Below are 19801 nucleotides of genomic sequence, written 5' to 3'. Positions count from 1 at the left end.
CTTCAACCAAGAGAGATAACGGCTTAGAAGAGTTTCCCTTTTCCTACTGAGCAAAAGCCTGTTCTTATTTGACTGTGTTGCATTGCTGACAATGCACTTTCTGGGAAGTGTTTTCTATTTTGACTGAAGATGTCAGGCTCATTTCCAACACTTTTTTTTTTTTTTCTGCTCTCTCTTTCCTTCTGACTCTTCTAATACTGTGAATCTGTCTGGTTTAGTCTTAGCTCTTAGTGGGAAGATCTCTGAGCAGCTGAGCCTCTGGCTTCAGATTTCCTACGCCCCCCAGCTTGTTATCCCACCAGAACTCTGTGAAGATTGTGCTTTACCCTATTGTTCCCTGCAGGAGAACAGAGCTCATTGCTTAATTACTCGTTCCAGGTAAGAGTCTTTCAGCACCGTCTAATTACAATAGTGTGTCTGTAACAGAGCTCCTACAATCACAAAATATGCAACGTAAAGAAAATGATAATAAAAAACAGGCACTAAATCCCCACCTGAAATGCAAAGTGACTTCAGAATCACACTGAGATTTATGTCTACCACAAAAAAAGCTAGAAAATGGAGACCATAGTCTCTGGCTCTCCTGCTGTGATGTTGTGTCAGAACTGCCTGACAGAATAAAATACAGAACTGAAAATTCATGTTTCATGTAAAACTGTGCCATTACTTATCACTCTGGATTTCAACATATTGTCTTGCCTGAGTTGTGAGGGAACAGGTAGATGGTGCAGGAAAAGGTTATATACATGTGTATCCTCACAGGCCTGTGGAAAGATAGGATTATCCAGATGTACAGGCATGGATAAATGATTTTCCTAGAAGTAAAGTCATTTAAAAGTGATGTACGTAGTAGTATTCAAAATAGGCACACACATGGATTAGAGTGCTAGATTTTTTCCACATGAACAGTAAGGCTATATTGTTATTTTTCATCTTTTGAAAGAGATGGACTTTCAATGGAGACTGAAGCTGAGTTTTGGGAACTTGTTATCACTGAAAGTCTCATGGTGATCTATCATATGCAGAGTGTGGCTGAGCCAAAACCCAGCTATCAATGTGAGTAATTCACTTTGGACTAACTAAAATTCCCACTGCAACCATCAGTGTGAATGCTCATCATATTAGGCAAGAATGAAGAGAATGATTTTTGTTTATTTTATTCTAAGTAGGACTCACTACATGAGGTGAAAAGCCCTGGTTTTAGTTTTGTTTTTTAGTAAAATCAGACCTTTCAGTCATCAGACCTAAAATCAGAAGTTTCAGCAGGGAAACTTCAGATCTGGATTTCAGTATGGACAGTGAATAAAAGTTCGGAGCAGCTCATACACGAGGTTTTAGCTTTATAACATAGTGCACAAACCAGTGTGGTAGTTTTGAAAAAAGTAGTGTCTTAACAATCTTGGAAGTGGAAATAATTTGGATCTTGACCCTTTTTAACCCAAATCATCAAAGCTTCGAGTCAATGAATGGGAGATATTAAAGAACAGCAAGGACTTTGGACATGGTAAACCTCTAAATGACATGATTAAAGACAGTAAGATCAGAGTGCAACACGGGGCAGAAAAAGTTACCTGAAATTCAGATATGTTTCCTCAGATTCAGACACAGTGCTACAAACCTTAAAATATGCTCGCTCATTATGACCAGTAAATAAAAAAATAAGGGTAGCCCATATCATGCCACAGCTACTTCTGGTCATGACTAGCAAGTGCCCAGACACATAAAAATGAAAAAAAAAGTGGTAAAAATTTTCTGAGATCTGTTTCAGCTCTTCAGGGAACTTAAGTCATTTTTGAGATAGAGACTGAAGAGTGGAAAACAATCCTATTTGAATTTCATCCCAGCATACTGGCCTCATTTAAAGAGCACTCTACTGTGAAATGGCTGCCCACCATGATTTATTGCTTGGGCTCAAACAGAAAATCTGAACCATTGAAAAAATAACTAGGCCCTGAGATGGTCGGGCCCCTAATGAGTCTAAAAAAGCCAGGGATTGCAGAGCAATAGTCTGTTTGGTAAAAACTGAAAGCCGCGATCTTTCCATGGCTCCTTCTAGATGCCCACCTCCTTCACGGCAAACTTGCGTGCCTCTAACATGACTCATTGCATGACTCTGTTTCCAAACTGGTCATAACCAACACCTTTGAGGGACAGCCTATATCTGAAGAAGAAATGGACAACAATTTGCCATGCCTAAATATGAAGTTCAAAATGATTAGTCATCTGAAGCTGCCAGTCAAGTATTTAAGTAATTGTGGTCATCTGAGCAACTGTTCCCCCTTTAAGAGAATGCAATGTTAAAGCAGAGAAGTAATCTGAAAGTGAGAGCCTTTGTTGATGATGTAAAAACGTAGATTTTGGAAGGTCAAATTATTTTCCTTTTTGAAAGAAGGCCAACAGGGTTTTGTTCACCTATAGCATTTAATGTCAGGGGCACTGCACTTTCCAAGCCCTTACAGGGAAATATCTATCTTGTCTGATAGGAATGAATTACTTTAAACTTATGTGTTGGAACTGAAGACTACAGTAAAACAACACTGTCATGCTATGTTGATCCATGTGTTCAGCATATAAGGTGATTTTACCTCATCTGAGATTTTTAATACAAAAATTCAGGCAGTTTGAGTACACAAACTCAGGTTTCACTAGATTCTACATAAATTGTGCCGTGTGTTACACATTGGAAAGCAGAAAAGCCATTTTGTTGAATTGTTCTTTGAATATCTCTGCTGAAAGAAATTCACACTATCAATGATCCAGCAGCTAGGGCACTCAGCAGAAATAAATTCATTTTTTTCCATGGGTAAATAGCTCTTTATGCAGAGCAGAACAATTGCAACAGAAAAGGTGATGGGTACTTTCTCTCCCTCCTGTCCCCAGAACACTAAGGCGTGGCCTCCTGACTGACAGGAGACCTGGATCCTGGTCCTGAGAGGGTTCTTCGACTCAGAGATCTCTTACACTCCAGCGGTAGAGCAGTAGCTGAAGCTTGAAGCTGGAGTGTCAAAAACTCATGGGTCAAATCTAATCAAGAGGCCTTTCGTCTGTCTTCTTAGAATTTTATCATTTATACAGAGCCTAAGTCATGCTTACCACAGAATCACAGAATCACAGGGGTTGGAAGGGACCTCTGCAGATCATCTAGTCCAACCCCCTGCCAGAGCAGGGTCACCTACAGCAGGTTGAACAGGATAGCGTCCAGGTGGGTTTTGAATGACTCCAGAGATGGGGACTCCACCACCTCTCTGGGCAGCCTGTTCCAGTGCTCTGCCACTCTCAAAGTAAAGAAGTTCCTTCTCATGTTTAGGTGGAACTTCCTATGTTCAATTTGTGCCCATTACCTCTTGTCCTGTCACTGGGCACCACTGAAAAGAGCCTGGCCCCATCCTCCTGACACCCACCCTTTAAGTATTTGTAAGGATTGATAAGATCCCCCCTCAGTTGTCTTTTTTCCAGACCCAAATCCCTCAGCCTTTCTTCATAAGAGAGGTGTTCCGTTTCCGTAATCATCTTGGTAGCCCTTTGCTGCACCCTCTCCAGCAGTTCCCTGCCCTTCTTGAACCAGGGAGCCCAGAACTGGACACAGTACTCCAGGTGTGGCCTCACCAAGGCAGAGTAGAGGGGAAGGATGACCTCCCTCGACCTGCTGGCCACACTCTTCTTGATGCACCCCCCGGATGCCATTGGCCTCCTTGGCCACAAGGAGATGTTGCTGGCTCATGGTCTTGCTGTTGTTCACCAGGACTCCCAGGTCTCTTTCCACAGAGCTGCTCTCCAGCAGGTCAGCCCCCAACCTGGACTGGTGCACACACTTCAACTGCATTGTTAATATTACTCTACAGTTATTTGCTATTTGTGTTATCACAGCACTTGTAAGGAATGTATTAGTCACACTGACTCTGGCCTAAACAGGAATGAAAACACAGGATAAAACCAGAAAAGCAACCAGTTAATTTCTAACTGCCATAAATTACTTTGAAGGTGTTTTTCTAAAAGATTGTATACTACCACACTTACTGAATTTCCTATTTCTCACTACTCTGACTTAATTTTACTTGCAGTGAGCTTCAAGATGTGATGCATGTTACCTTCACACTTAGGAAACCAATTGCCTCAAACTCAATTATCTAAAAACAAAGTGTTGTAAATTCCAAGTGAACATTTGCAATTGTTTTCTTTTTATTAGTTGCACAAACCTATTATTCCCCTGGCACACAAATCATTTGTAATGGGCTGCTAAATGTATTTGTTAATGCATTCACTCTCAGCTTAAGCAATGTTCTTCAGCAAATCCAATAGATGAAGCATTAAAAATAAACAGAAAAAGCCTTCGAAAGCATTGACTTGGGCCTCGTATAAAAACAATTTGGATACTTCAGGCTGGAAACAAGCGTTTTGTTACAGAAGCTGATCGTTCCCTGCTGTAACTCATGCTAGCAATTTCTTTCAGATGTGTCCTCACTTGAACATTCTCCTCAATCATATTGCAGCTCCATGGAGACCATATTTCCTCCTGAAAGGCGTCTCTCTTTGACACGCTGTCATGCATTAGGTATCAGGAAAGTAGTCAAAATCATGTGGTTTACACATGCTCATAATGATATGCCCCAAGTGTGTCAGCTGGTACCATCTGCGGTGCCTGGAGCAGTGTCTGGGAGACTGTGACAACTCAATTGCAGGCTGGAGGTTTTGAAAAACAGTGGATAATTACTATTCCCTCTCAAGCAAGAGGACTCCTATGTGCAGCATTAGGGAGGCCACATCTGTTACAACTATTACTGAGTCTCTGCTGATCATCAATATTACAATAAAAATAGTCATCAATCTGGATGAAAATCACCATTTCTCTTCAGTTCCAGCCCACTGATCTGATCAAGTTGTAACTAATAAATTGATGCTCTGTTACCCTTTCCTTTTGTGTTCTTTTATTTGCACTCTGATTGTTTTTGGAAGCCATGCAGGATCCTGCCCCAAACAAATACCTGGCAGTAAAATAAGAGGTAGAGAAAGAGAGCTATAGTTACTCTTCCAGGGAGCAGTTGGATAGTTGAGAACAATATTGAATTCTGAAATCCTAGTTCAAGAATTTTCTGTAAAGCCACTGCTTTCAACTAAGCCTGGTTTTTACTTAACATTATAGGCTGATAATGGCTAGTTTGCATTTTTAGGACAAGTATAGCTTGTTACCTAACTTAAAATTGAGAAAAGTATTGCAGGAGCTTTTGCTCAGCGTTGCCTGTGTTTTGACTGCAAATTCAAGGCTGATTTTAATTAGCTTCATTTTATCCTAACCTAAGACCTTATTGGCCATTCAAACCTCTGTCTGGTGTCTTTCTTAGCGCTAAGCATAAGGTTTGACAAACCATGCCATTCTTCACACTTTTTGTCCAGTACTGTTATGTGGAGACTTGATACTGTGATCACCAGAAGACAAACTCCAAATATTCTTACTGAGAAAATTTAAATATTGGTTGTGATATGGATTTCTTCCCAGCTGGTTCAGTTGGTCCTGTATTTTATGTTAAACCTACCCGAAATAACATGACAAAGCTAAGTTTCCAACCAGCAGAAATCGTATCTGAGCTCTTGGGACCTTGGAAGAAGGTGCATCTTGAAATGGCCAGTGATGGAAAACGTGCAAGGGAACTTCTTACACGATATGATTCTGCATTGCCTCAAAACTGGTAATTCCTGAATGAAAGTCTTCAGTGCCATATCAGATATCTTAAAACAATGGTTGCTGCAGTGTTCCAAGTTTTGTTTTCTTCATACAGTCTAACAACAGACATAACAACAGATAAATATCAAGACAAATTTGTTAATATTGCATTATTGGCAGACAAAAAAAGATCACTTTACATTGGAATGTTGAGCTCCTGCCAACCACCAACAAGTGGATAGCTCTGTTTTAGAACTTACTGCTAATGGGAAAAAATATATGTGCTGCACAAAAATAGAAAAAATCTGAAGGCATTTGAAAAGGTTTAGGTTCCATTCTTAGAGTCCCTTGAAAATCATCCCTGATGACAGAATTTGAAAAATAAAGCTTTTGTAAAAGCAGTGGCATTTAATTTTTCTGTAGTCCTTTATGTCTCTGCAGTGCTCTGCGAAAAGGAGCCACAGTGAAGCTGGTAAATATTATTAGTCTAACTGAGAGATACAGAAGCAAATTCATGCAAAGAAGGAGTGGCTTACCCAAGGCCACCCAGAAGATGGTCAGATACCAAACATGATGGTTTGGGAAGAGACAACATAAAGTAGCAGGGCTGGTTTGAGAAGCATGAGGGTCTGAGATGGAAAATTAGTTTCAATGTATATATTAAAGGCTGAAAACTATTTAAATATGCCTTTACAGACGAAAAATGTTGTAGCAATATGATTTTTATGTTGCTGCAAATATTTTGGGGCTGTGAATAGGAAGCCTTAAATGCAGAGAAACTCTGAGTAGTGTGTGGAGTAGATAAAGGATGAGATTTATGCTCACGATGCTTCCAAGAAACCTGTCCCTGTCAGGGTCCTGATGGTGGTCAACCAGGGCTTTGCGGCCCTCTATTTAAGCGAGGATCTAGGAAGTCTGCTGAGCTCATGTGAGGCTGATGTTGGAAAAGAAAGAAGGACTCCGAAAACACCGTCTTATTGCCCCCTCCTGCAGGGGTCCGTTCGTCTGTTTAGAGAGGGAGACTGCCTACTTCCAGATCACAACACACTTTTTACAGCATGTCCACTGAAATTCAGTCCTTGTGTGATGATGACCTTCATGGAACGGGTGCCATGACTAAAACACAGGACTTCATGTGTTTCTTGCTCTAGGGTTCTCTTTGTTCCTGAAGTTGTTTTTCTGTATCAAGTTATAGACAGGCCTGTGGATTGGGCACGCTAACCATAAGGATGATGAGAGCAACCACACAGCTAATGCAGGTGCTTGCATGTACAAACAGGAATAAGCTCATTTCCCCACCTCTGTGAGGTCACCGTTAAGACTGTGACATCGGTACCATGTAAATGCTTTGCTGTATGAGCCTTTTCCATGGCACACACACACACAGAGAAAAAAAATTGGTGAAATAGATGCATTTCACAACAACAAATGTATAGACTGAATCATGACATGAATCACTTTTTCCTTGGGATCTTCAGCTAGGAGACTGGAACAGCTCTCTCAGAGTGATTTCACCATATGCAGTAAATAAGAATACATCTTATAAATTATTAGATTTTGGCTGCTTTTTTGTTTTGTTTTCTTCAAGCCACCGAAAGGGAAAAAAGGCAACAAAAGGCAGATTTTGATTGATCTGGTAAATATGGATGTGGCTGGAGCCAGGAAGAATACATTGGAGAAGTGATTGATGGCCTTGATTATGGTCAGCGTAGTGAGAACATTGGCTTTCACTGCGGCTACAGACTGCAGCTCACTATTCCCTCACTTTCTGTCTGGCACAGCTTGTGCTTTTTTCTAAACAGGGCTGCAGAGACAAATAACAATAGAATTGTGATCATACTGATTTCGCTAACGGTCAGTTGGCACTTGCACTGTCAAATTTTTCAAAGACCCATCTTCACTGGAGTTCAACATACTCACATGGTGGATCCAGATGGCAATACCTGGTTGACCAGGTATTTTAGTTTTTTCAAATTGCTCCAGAAAAAAAGTCAAGATTAATTTCTATGGATTCAAAGGAAGACTTTTCTGATCCACTCTTATTACAAAATTTGATTTGCTTTGAATTTGCCGGCTTTGCCATTTCCTTTGAGTTTTCAGCTACGAAGACTCTAACATAACAATTTAAAAGAACCTCCTACATATATCTGGTCATGCCTCACCGTAACCAAGATGCTTGTCTAATGCTGGAGCTCTGTGCTGTAGTAGAATATTGCTGTATGACAGGAATTCTCCTGCGGGAGTCTTTGGCCAGTGAATGCAGCAGACTGGAGAATATTGTCTATCTATCTCCTCAGGCAAGTGAATATGTCTAGCATACATGCAGCAAGTGAAGGTCACGGGCAGGCAGACTAAACGGGGAAGAGAAAGCTCAAAGATTACAATAATAAGGATAGCAATAGCAAGGCATATGGATGGCTCTTTTCATTGTTTTTCTTCACTCCCTTGAATGCTAAAAGTGCCAGAAGGAAGTGGCTGTAGCAGCAGTTTTGCTGAGGATGGGGAAAGAGGGGATGGAGGCTTTTGTGGAACAAGGGAGGTAGCCAGCATGACTGAGTGGAAACAGCAGAGTAGAGAAACTACGTGAGCTTTAGCAATAGGAGCTGCACAGCAGAAGATCTTCAAGACTGGGACATTAGACCTCTTTAGAGAGCGCTAAGGAAACAGGCAAACATTCAGAGAGGCAGATGTCACAGCCAGAATAACAAAGATGACTTCGTCAGCAATGTCCTGACAGCCCAGCAAAGGGAGAAAGCAGTCCTGTGAGGAAGACTGCAGTAGCTGAAGAGGAAAGTGATTAGGTGCGTGTGAGTGGTTTGGCTGCAGGGATGGAAAGGGAAGGCTAGAAGGCTAAAATGCTGTAGCAGGTGTGGCTCACTTCATCCTCTCACAGGAGGTGGGTTGCCAATCCACAGAAAAGGACTGAAGCTTGGTGGGGTAAGGACAGTCAAACACACTGCGGGAGGTTTGCACCAGATATTGTGTTGTACTGTTTCTTTCGCTGCCTGAGAATGCCATCCACAGGGAAGGAGTCATGTGGGATATTTATCAGACTGGGAGCACTCTGTCAAAGACTTTGTAGAGTCTCAGCTCATTCACTAGACTCGTCCACCTCCTTCATCCTGCTGATGCAATGTCACATTCACTACATTGTTGTGCAGAATAATTTCCTCATTATTTGTGCAGAACATGTACAACTTAAGCCTGAAGTGGCGTAGTAGGTATCTGACATTTGCACGTAATTGCTGTGACCTGATACTTGTGTAACTAGAGGATGAAAATGCTTTGCTTTATCTGAAGTGGATTTTCCATGTAATGACCATATAACTAAATTAGAGATGGATAAACTTGCTGAGATTTAATATGAGCTCATAGCAAAAAAATGTGTTTAAATAAACTTGATATTCAGATAGGTCTTGACAACCAGCAAAAATGCTATTTCTCATTCTTTGCTAAGATATGATCTCATTACACATGAACAATCACTGCAACGCATGCAGTGAATGGCATAAGAAAACCCCCTTTCTGATATTATCTCTGGTTGTCAAGTGTTAGATGCAAGGCTAATGAGCTTTGATCCAAGTGCCAACCAATTTAATTCTCCCCATTATCTTGTCTGAATGGGGCTACTTATTAGGTTTCCCCACACGTGCTTGCAGTGGCACAAAAGCAATGAATCATTCTTATGCCACAATAACAAAGCTGGGCTTGACTCTGTTCACCAAGGACCAAGCCTCTGATTCTTGCTCTGCAGGAAAAACCCAGAACGCAGCATTGCTCCCAGAATCAGGTGTCCAGGGAGACCCACACCCAAGGGGATCTTGTGCAGGTGACGTTCTGGTTCACGGGGAAAAAGAAACTTGACTTACTGTGGCTAGCAGTGTTGCTGCCACAAGTCTGATTATGTTCTGGTAGGGAGGAAGACACAACAAAACCCAACCTTCTCTTTGGATCATTCTTTTTTTTTTTTCTAGGTATGGAACTAACACCTTAGGCAAGGCTGCCCTGTGAGCCACGCTGCAGATTCATTAGCTGTAGCAGCAGTTTCTACTGCACGGTGCTGATATTGCACACACACATATCACTGATGTGAAACCAAAGTAGGCGATGTAATCCAAGTCCACACGCAGGGCCACCCAGAAAGAAGAGCAAGAAATGGCTTGTGTGCCCCAAGACCTTCTTCTGAGAGATTGGAGAGGACCTCAGATGATGAGGTTATGAATCGTCCTAGTTAGTACAGAGTATCAAGCTCAGATGATCTGTCACGGGCCTCTCAAAATACTTGTGACTGCTGAAAAGAATCTCAGAATACAGTCCTTAGTAACTGGTGCAGTTGCTAATTTTTACTCAGATGGCTTGTAATTTTGGTCTTATAAAAGCAAGTGTAGTGAAAGTGGGAGTTCAGGACACAAAAAAATAAAGAAACTGACATTCCCTTACTCAAACCCCTGCATTTTTGTTATTCTTCACAGAGCAATATGATGTCTTGGGGATGGAATGCCAACCCCAACCTTGAATGTCTCTTCTCAGCTTCTGTCAACTGTGTTTCCTTAGCGTTATTTCAAGATCATTTAGGTATTTAATTCATTAGACTGCAAAATCCTGCTAGTCTAGCAGGGCATTTCCCAAGCCATTATACATGTCTCTGTGTAAGTTCACACCCATTTGACGTGCCAGCTACAGTTCACAATGATAAAGGTTTATTGGAGGCTTTTCAAATATATGCCATTAATCAGATTCAAGGTAAAATCTTTCTCAGCCTGTCTCAAATAGACTTTACAAACAACACGTACCATGCAGCATTGTTCTCCACCAGGTAGGAAACATCTGAAATAAAAAAAACCCTCACCAGCAAACGATGCTGTTACAACTGTTCCTCCTCTACGCTGAAGAGATAAAAAGCAGGCTCTTGAGATTTTCATGACCATTCAATCCCAGGTTACAATCTCTAGCATCCACATTTTCACAGTATTTCATGAAGTTTTATCAGTACACTATGACTTAATCAATCTGACCTTTAGTAAGAGGCATAAAGCTAAAAGCCTGTGTAATTCTTCAACAGTTAATCCGAGAGAATCAAAGGAAAGGACTTTTCAAAAAGAAAGAGACAGAATAACAAATTGTAACAGGCCAAATATAGAAGAATCAGACAATTTTTCACCTGGGAAATTCCCCTGGAGGAGGCAGGTTAAAGAATTACCCAGCCATTGAGGGAAAGGCACCGTATCTTTCCACATACCTAAGATCTTTCTAAGGCCACAGACTAGACACCTTTTTAATATCCTAAGCCTGACAGCAGGTCTAATATCTTCAATATTGAAATATTGTTGAAAAAAATATAAACAGAAATGACAACAACAAAAAACAAAACCAGAGGATTCTACAGCTTACTCATTAATTTTTTTAAGACTTGTCACTTTCCAATTGCATAAGGTTTTGTATGGAGACAGGGAGGAGATTCAATCGTCTCTCATCCATCCTTATCAGACTGTAGGCAAACCTGCCAAGTTTTGGTCACTGAAAGGAGTCAGATTTGAAAAATGTACTCTCTGAGTGATGGCTCATATTTTCCATTTAAATGTACTGTGAATCTTCAGAGTTTTATGTGAGACTGCTTCAGATTGCAGGAAACTTAAGCCAAAAATGGGGAGACACGCTGAAACTCAGTGAGACTTGGCAGTGCATTGACTCTACTGGTGCAGGAACAAAGGCTCGGCTAACAACATATGCTATCTATTAAAATTTGCACTTTGTGTGTGTAGACAGAGAGAGAGAGAGAGTGACAGAGGTAAGCACTCCAGCTCTCTCTTCTTGATTTCAGACAAAGCTTTTGCCCAGATTATCTGATAGCTAAAGGAGTCTGGAGAGAGCTAGACATTTTGGAGAATCATTTCACAAAGCAAAGTTTTGATTCGGTGCTCACTCTGCTTTGTAGGAAATTTATACATTGACCACAATCTAAACAAATTCATTAAAGCATACATGAAAACAGGCACTATTGCAGCAATCGTCTGCTTTGTTATTGATGAAGAAATCTCTTTTTTTCAAGCCAGGAAATTTTTTGGTTTTAGGTGACAGAAGATGTTTCCAATTAAGCTGTTCACCTGCATCCTAGAAATATATGGGTAACCTAAACAGGAATAAAAATGATTTCTCTCCATGGAAATTATAATGGGTAGGCAAAACCCTGGGAGAAAGCCATTGAGCTCAACAGTACTACAGCCAAGGATGTCCGACCACAAAAAGGATCTGACTCAGTGTCCTTTTCTCAGGGATTAAAGTCCTCTCTCCAACTATCAAACAAAAAGAGTTTAAAATATGTGTGACAAAAGCAAAAGCCAAGCATGGTTTTGAAAAGAAAACCTAAAAGCTTGTCATAGTAGGAGGCAATGGTAAAACCGCCTCTGATTTCAGTATCACCAAGGTTTCACCCTGAGTTTCAGAGAGTTAAGGCTTAGACAGTGGGGTAGTGAGGCTGGTCCTGGCCTCTTTGATCAATCCACGAAAAGCCTTCTTTCCTCACTTTTGTCCCTTGGCTTTTTGAGAAGAAGCACTACAGACACCACAATAGCTACAAGAAAACTGTAAGGAGTGGCTGATACACCAGATGGTTCTACTACCATTCAGAGGGACCTCAACAGGCTGGAGAAATGTGCTGACAGGAGCCTCATGAAGTTCAGCAAGGGGAATTCCCAAGTCCTGTTCCTAAGGAAGAGTAATCCCATGCACCGGTACACGCTGGGGGCTGACCAGCTGGAAAGCAGCTGTGCAGAAAAGACCTTGTGGGGGTTGGACTAGATGATCTCCAAAGGTCCCTTCCAACCTCAACCATTTTATGAGCCCTTGCAAATTCAGTAGCTGCATCACCACTGGCACATGCAGACATCTCTGGTCTTGCTTGTCCAAGAGGCTGAGCAGCTCACTGATGAGTTTCTCTTGTAACGGGCTGAGTTTTAGGAAAAGAGTTCTGCCAGGTGGCAAATTTTGTAGACCAGACAGGAAGAAGTTCAATATAGATATTGAACCATGCGTTAAATTGTGACAGATAGTCCAGAGTGCCCAGAGAACTATTGTTCCATTTCTTTGGCAAAATTTGTGATTTTTGAAATGTGATTTCCATACTGAAGTGAAAATGAAACTGCTGGCTGTGTGCACAGGCATTCTGCAGCACCATGGGCTACTGAGGACACAGGAGATACCTCTTGATTTAGGTTGGAATTAGAATGAAATGCTACATCTCAGGCAGATCAAGGTTTGGATTTGATCTCCTGTAGACAATAGCAATACTCTGGAGAACGCGGGTAGAACACTTTTAATTTGGCATTTTATAAATATTCCAGACAGAAGTTTTATAGAAACATTTTCCAAAATTTTGTTGGGGGGAAAATATTCCAAGCTGTTCCATTTAGCATATAACTGCACCTCAGAAAAGGAGATGATACAATTGAGAAGTAACTGTTCAACTTCCTGTCTGGAGTAAGACAAAAGATAGACATCATCTCCAGTTATTGAACAAAATTACTCCACCAGCACGTCATCAAGAAATGCTTCTAGGTTTTTAATATAAACAAGTGTGTGTAGTTTATACAAGGACGTCAGACATGGTAAAGTGACCTTGAACAATTACTTGCTGCACTACATCTGCTAGAAATTTTTGTCCTTACTCAGAAAACTCTGAGGATGCCTCTCCACAGATGTCTGCTCTCAGTAGAGTACTTCAGCCCACACAATTCTCTATGCAGCCAAGTCTAGATAAGGCTACCATGCGTCCAGCTTTTCCAGATATGGCCCTTTTCCATTCAGAAATGGTGTTTTTCTCTAGGTTTTCGGATGCCTTGTTGGAGCACAGGACACCATAGAGAGAAAATGTTGGAGACTGAACCTACTGCCTATGCTGCATGGATAGCCTGTCAGTTATTGCCCCAAGGGGGACAGGCACAGTAAGGCAAATGCCTCTAGACAGCACTGGACTGGACACACATGCATGTCCATAGGTGTTTCTGCCATGGGAATACCAGATATGGCACCCTGGTACCTCAGCTTCTTCTGGTGCCTTATTTAAGTTGTTTATATATGGTCCAGGTCCTGCTATTCCCCACCATAGCATGTAGTGGTAACACAGCTGCCTTCTGTGTGGGAACTGATTCATTATGCTACCCTGCTTCAAAGTGTGCCAAGATTCTTCTCAGAAAAATTGTTCATAAAAGACATTAGGAGTATATCACACAGTTGTAAGCCCTTTTCTATTTCTTTTCTTCTCCAACAAAATCTTTCTGTTCCCATTGCTCATGTAGTTGTCTAACTCACCCATTACACATTATAAAAATGAAGTTGTTTTATTGGTTGTAAATGTCTGGTTATTCAGTTTCATGTCACAAGCTTTTGTTTTGTGGGAAAGGCAATCTTCCTTACAGCATTAATAATTTTGTATACTTCTGTCATGCTGTCACTTCTTTTTCCTCTCTAATCTAAGCATCTCTACACTTTCCATGCTTTCCTTACATAAAAAACCCCATTTCTATTCCTCCAGCTGTTTTTGTCATATATTTCCCTGTACCCTTAGTATTTCTGCAGTATTATTTTCAAGCTGGGTGACCAGGAAGCAGCAGAGAGGACATGTCACTGGTTTATATAATTGTATTATATTATTTTCAATATTGTTTTCTATCCTTTTCCTGTTACATTCTATCAGTTTGCCAACACTTTTGCTGCACACAGAGCAGATGGTTTGGCTAAGATGTCTGCTGTGACACTTTTTTTCTGTATGGTTGTGATTAATTTAGAGCCAAGAAATATGTCATTCTGATTTTCCCTTCCAACTTGCATTAATTTGCCTTTGCAAGGAATTTAATCTGCCATCAAGCCACCTAGCTTTCTCTACTCCACTAAAAGTTCCTCACAGACTCCTCTCACTTGGGCTATCTTATCTATGTCCATGTAATTTCCAGATCTTACCTCCTTACCGTGTTTCTTGTTTTCTAATATCTTTCCTAGGGAGGCTCTTTTCTTTCTTGAAAAGCAGAAATTTTGTCCCTGTTTCACAGTTTCTTTGAAATTGTCTGTATTAGCAGAAGCACTTCATGCGGTGCCACAGACACACTAACTTAGTGTGACAGCCTTTTTCCTGAAAATAGACTGAAAGAAACAACAGTCAGCACAAATTAAGCAATAGTGGTACATTGACAAACCTTATCTTTCTTCAGCCCATGGAGTTTTAGACTTTGGTGCTGGTTTTCTCATGAGGATGCAAATTTTCCCAGCCTGTTCCTCAAAACAGGGGGGAAGATCTTTGTCCCCCAGCAGGAGAGAGATGGCAGGGTCTGGAAACAACATCACGCAGGATTGCCAGGAAGGATGTCGCTCTCAGAGCTACCAAGTCCACAGGACTACTGTGAATATGGCAGTATTAAATATAAAGAGGCAAATGTTTTATATTGTGAAGAGGAATTGTGGGCACAGAGAAACTTAGAGACCCATGGTGGAGATGCAGAAACAAGACACAAAACCGTATGTGGTGATAAGCAGAGGGGAGAGTGGTGAGAGAGATGGGAAACTGCACGTCACTTGCATTTTACAGGTCCAGCTGGGCTTGCTCCCTTCTGAGACATGCAACTGGAGTTTATCTGTATTTCCTTGACTTTGATTTGCCTAAATGAGAAGGGATAAAATGGCTTTGTCCCTCCCACTGTAAGCAGCCCACCCTACGTCTCACTCGCTTAGTCTATAAAGCGAGGGGGGAAGCAATGCCAAAGCAAACTCCAGCTCCTGGCACTGCTTCGCTACCCCGAGCTCCTCTCCATACTCTCTGACTCTTCACACCAGCCTTTGCCTCTGTCTCTCAAGAGTGCAGGTACTGCTCCAGGTGGGTATTCCCAAATAGGACTGCCCAGCTGGCAACAGGGGTAGTTAAGGAGCAACTCTTTGTATGGCTATGGTAAGGAGCAACACAGACCTGATCTTTTTATTCCCTGCAACAAATAAAATATACATTGCCATTCAGGTCTCCAGGATAAGCCCTGATTTCAGTCAGGTCTTGGTTAGGATTTTTCAAATTACATGCTGTAATTTATTTCTGTCATTGCAGTAAATTCTGAAAATCTTTTAGACTTCAGCAGAGCAAAGTTGCTTATCACTGAACGTTATGGTAATCTACCCATTGCAAATGTTATTGCTAGAAGTTCAGTTCCTTAATTCCTTTAAATCTCTGGATGTCTCCAGTCCCACCCTGGAGACTTTACTGCTATTTCACATTTCTTCCATTTTACATTTTGACCTCTCAGACTCTGGCCAGTATTGTTACTTTGTTACTTGGAAAATAGTAGGTATTTCCCTGGTATATCAGTGATTGACTTTAGCAAATGTTTTATCAGAGTTAGCATGAGCACAGAAAAATTGCAGTATCCAAATACTGCGATCAGTTGCCTCTGCCCAAACCTCTTTAGCATCTGGGAGTAAAATATGTCTCTGTGTAATCTGTTTCCCATTGCGGTTTTAAAGGTCTGCAACATTTTTATAGGCTCAAGGACCAAAGTAACTCGAGACTAAACTGTGTTGGCTCACCCTGGGGTAACCCCTATAAATGACAAACAAATCAGCATTTCACAGTTAAAAAACAACACCAAGTGTTCTACAAAATCCCCCAGAAGTTTACTGCAGTGATGCTAACAATGCTAGACATTAAGGCAAGGAATTTCCTTTTTGCATTTCAAGAGAAAAAACACCACAGCTGTTTCTCAGTGGATTCCCAGCCAAGTTGAAAAGGTCACTGACCCAGCCATGATGTAACACCAAATACTGCGAATGGTGGCTGCCCCAACCAGCATTTCTCCAGAGCACTATCCAATAATAATTTTCACTCCACAAAGAAGGTGTTTATCTAGTGCACCTCTTGCACTAAAGCCTCACCTAAAAACAGTGGCATGAGTCTTTGCTCTTCTACTGGTTGAACTACCTGCAGCAAATCTTTGTTAGCAGACTGGTAGGAATAGGGAAAATCTGTTCCTGAAAATTATGTGTGTTACCTTTAAATATTGGGAAGAGTGAATGATTAAGAGAAACTACTATCTTAGACGCAACACGCATTGTATAATGTATGGCCTGCTTGATTAGAAACTGCAAGGGTCATAATTTTATATTCCTGGCAAAACATCAAAGTTACCAACATAGCCTAAACAGGAAAGTCAGAAGACAGAGACCGGAGGAGCTTTGGTGCTGTGAGTCACATGATGGGGCACTGGTGGAGAATGGGGCAGTAAGTGAATGCATGGGCAAAGACCTGTGTGCAGGTCACCGTTTCCCCCCACCCGCGCCTGCACCAGGTGGCCCGGCAGCATTTTCATTTCCAAGATGCTAGGAAAACTGGAGGCCAGGGAGGGTCTGAGCAGCAGGGGAAATGTCACTGGGACAGCCGATAGTGTTCCCCATCCACACTGGAGTGGCATCAGTGGGAATCCATGGAGAAGCAGCTTACTGGGAGGGGAAACACCCAGGAAGCAGTGCTGAGAGCTGACGTGAGGGGACAACCAGGCTAATGCCTCCTTCAACGGGACAGCAAAGAAAAGCAGTCATCTCCAGTTATTTCCCCTTGTTTACTAGGCAGTGAGAAAATACGACTCTCTTGTTCACAGAATCCATATGTCCCAACAGATTTTCTCTTTTTAGCAGGCCTTCATTTTTATAGCCTGCATTTTGAAGGGTTAAATTATTGCATCCCTGACTGAGCATCTACGGCCATGCATAAGATTACCTGGGACCTGCTCTTAGCTGTATGGCTAGATTCAAGCTGTTCAAGCCATTCGACCTTAGCTCATGCTTAACCTTAACTATTGGTTGTGATAGTTTCTACTTCTGCAGCTCTGGCTCTCCAAAAATCCCCTGGCACAGGGATTTTTGGGATGCAGCGGCAGGTGGGCAAGCAAGCATATTTCAGAACTCACTGCAATACACCAGTGTGCACAGAAGAGTGAGAAAACAGTCATCTTCATAAAAGAACAGCTGGTTCTGGAAAGGATAGTGCCCAGCTGACCATGTTGTCATTGATAACAACGAGGGAAAACAGCCATCATAATGTCCACATTCACATGTAGGGAGGGAGACAAAATGTAAACCAAACTATATTTGCTGTCTTGAAGGGCTATTTCTAAATGTTCCCTCTCTACTGCAAGCTAAACAAACTTTGTGTACCTTTGCACTTACTTCAGGTGTTCAATGAGAAGCTTTTATTTCAAGCACATTCACATTGACTCTTTTTCTTCCTGACTCAAATTACAAAAGATTTTGAGGAGGAAGTGTGTGTTGGTAAACAGAATATCAAAAGCAAAAAGAAAAGAAGTACTAATATCTCATTGCATCTGCCCTTCCTCTGTGTCCAAAGCACCTAGCTTGCCCAGAACACAACTTTATGGGGCAGATGGCAGTTTTCATCATCTTTCTTATTTATGATGAATAAAGAAAGCCAGAAAGGAGTTTGCCTGCAAAATTTTTGCATAAGAAACCCATGCTTTCTTTTCCTGTGTAAACACTATAGAGGTGGAAAGTCAGTGAGGGCACACTATAAAGACAGGATTGAAAGAAAGATCTGGAGAGACATCTAAAGGGAAAAACATGTTTAAGACTTAGCTGGCTGTGAATCCAAATTTCATTTTTGATGGGTCTTGGGAATTGAGAACCTGTTTATGCTGCCCACTGCAGTGCTGAGCAGAGGTGCCAAAGAAGGCATCGGCAGCCTGCCTGGGTGCCAGCTGTGATAAAGCTCTGCTGACAGACCACCAGCACAGCTATGCGCATCTTCTCGCAGCAATGCAGAGTAGAGGCAGAAGACTTTCTGCCTGTGCATGTTGGCCTGTATAAGACAACCCAAGTTACCTAAGTGCTTCGGACATCCTGTCATTCATTTATGGAAAGCACTATGTATAGTTATGTGCGTATACACAGGAAATGTCCAGTAACTCACAAAGCTCTGAAGGAAGAGCATCATGGTTAATATTTAGGTCACTCACATGATAACTTAGGTAGAAAACTATAAAAACTATCCACATCAAAAAAGAAAAGTTAAAACCAAAACAAAATACACTTTCAGGCCCTTATTATATATGTCAGAAAAAACAATGCACAATTCCAGTGGGGAAAAAAAAATCAATTTAATGTCATTTAAGTGACTAACTTGTCATGTCATTGTAAAACTGGATGTTTTTCTGTTTGCTAGCTGCCCACCTTTCTCAGGTACTTAACTTTTCTAAAGTTTACCTTTCCCACAGTTTGTCTATTAATAAACCTTGCTTAGTGACTGATTAGGAGCCACTTCATTGTCATTCATGTTTCTGGATTTGAAGCTGGGAATCTAAAAGGAATCTACATAGATAATCCCCATCACATTTTACATCATTCTAATAACCAAATAAAGAAGGAAAGACCACTAGATTACCTTTTTTTTTTTTTTTCCCAGTTTGTGTGCTATAGAGAAGAGCAATGGAATAGAAATATGTCACATTCTGAGAAATTACAAGATCAATTGTTCTTTCTTTCAGATGGAATAAAATTTTGGAATAAACACAGTCACTTTTCAAAAGTATCCTTGATTCACAGGGAAAATAAGTTTTGTGATTAGCAGTGTCACTTCAAACACTGATACTTCCAATTCATGTATTTTTGTAAGCTGTAGGAATGCAGTTGTCCTTTTCCTACCTCCTGGGCTTAAAATGACTGAAAAGAATTTGAAAGAGCCCACCTCTGTTCTGATGTTTCTGGTGGAAAAGGAGACGCAAGCCCAGAGACTTCAATGGAGTTAGCTAGGGCTTTAAGAGGAGCTGGTTGACCTTGCTTTGGCAGTGCATACTGCCACTCAGCCCTGTGAAAAGGGGAAGTCAAAGAAAACTGGTCAGAATTTTTGACCAAGTAGGTTTTTGTGAGAACAGGCAGCTCCGATCGATTTCCAACAAGGCCCAAGCAGATTTCAGGTTTCACCTCATGAAGCTTATGCCTGTGCAGGATGCGTGCTGCAGAGCAGCTCTATCATCATGGTCATGTAAAATGCAGTGATACCCAAGCTAGCTGGACAGACAATTGCTCTGATACTTGGTGCAGCCTGGATGCGGCAGCACCTGGGTTAACTGTCCATCTTGGAGCTCTGTGCTACCATCCGCC

Source organism: Larus michahellis, chromosome Z (assembly GCF_964199755.1).
Source record: "Larus michahellis chromosome Z, bLarMic1.1, whole genome shotgun sequence".
In the NCBI taxonomy this organism is placed as follows: Eukaryota; Metazoa; Chordata; class Aves; order Charadriiformes; family Laridae; genus Larus; species Larus michahellis.
This window is presented reverse-complemented; position numbering follows the sequence as displayed.